Genomic DNA, 1,107 nt, shown 5'->3' with positions numbered 1-1,107 from the left:
TTTCCAGCGCTCCTGGCGGCCGCCCGGCCCACTGTGCGCCGGTCCCACTGCAGTGGCAGCGGCGTGGAGCCGGACCCAGCGGCGGCGTGGAGCCGGGCCCAGCGGCGGCGTGCAGCGGGACCCAGCGGCAGCGGACCCACGCCACCGGTCCCACTGCAGTGGCAGCGGCGTGGAGCGGGACCCAGCGGCAGCGCTCGGCTGTTGGACACGCCGCTCAGCACAGCCACTGATCGCGGACTCCGCTGAGCATGTGGGGTTAAATTAGAAGGTTCCCCGTTATATTTTTGTAGCACGGAGCTTTTTAGAGTACCTAATAAGCTTCTCCAGTAATCACACAGCACACTGTACGATTTAGGAGGCCGGAGCAGGATCCCTAGTCCCGCCTGTAAGTGCCTATTTACTCGCCAATACCGTCCTTGAAGTGCGACACACTGCGACACACGGCTGGCGGCTCACGGCTGTGCTGTCGGCCAAAGCCGCTGCTGTCTCGGACGACGGAGGGGTTGCTGTGCCCACTGTCCACGCTTCCTAGTCGGTTCCCCGGCGGGCTCACCTTATCGTGGGTTGGCCGGAGCAGTTGCCGTTCCACACACCGGTTCACGGTCCGGTCCACAATCCGGTTCACGGTCCGGTTCACGGTCCGGTTCACGGTCCGGTTCACGGTCCGGTCTCTCGTCCGGTCTATCCGTTCTTTGGTCCGGTCTATGGTCTGCACTATGGTCTGCACTATGATCCGGCCTCTGGTCCGGTCTATGATCCGGTCTCTGGTCCGGTCTCTGTTCCGGTCTCTGGTCCTGTCTCTGGTTCGGTTCTCGGTCCTGCCCCACTCACGCTGCGGGCGCCTGTTGCAGTGAAGTCGTCGGCGGCCATGAAGACGCTCTGGCTGGTGGTGCTGCTGGTGACGCTGGTCGGCTGCATCTTTATCCTGTTCGCTCTGGTGGCAATGTGTTACAGGTACCGCCGCGGCGCGCCGTCGGTGTACCCCTGCCGCTGTGCCCTGGATGTGCCGAGCGCCCGGCGCATGCGTCGGCCGCGCCCGGCCCCGGCCCCGGCCCCGGCCCGCTTGGTGTGACGGTAGAGCTCGACGGCCGGCGGCGCCGGTCAGCC

The sequence above is a fragment of the Amphibalanus amphitrite genome, unplaced genomic scaffold (assembly GCF_019059575.1).
Source record: "Amphibalanus amphitrite isolate SeventyFive unplaced genomic scaffold, NRLGWU_Aamphi_draft 001042F_arrow, whole genome shotgun sequence".
Taxonomy (NCBI): Eukaryota; Metazoa; Arthropoda; class Thecostraca; order Balanomorpha; family Balanidae; genus Amphibalanus; species Amphibalanus amphitrite.
Note: the sequence above shows the minus strand (reverse complement) of the source record.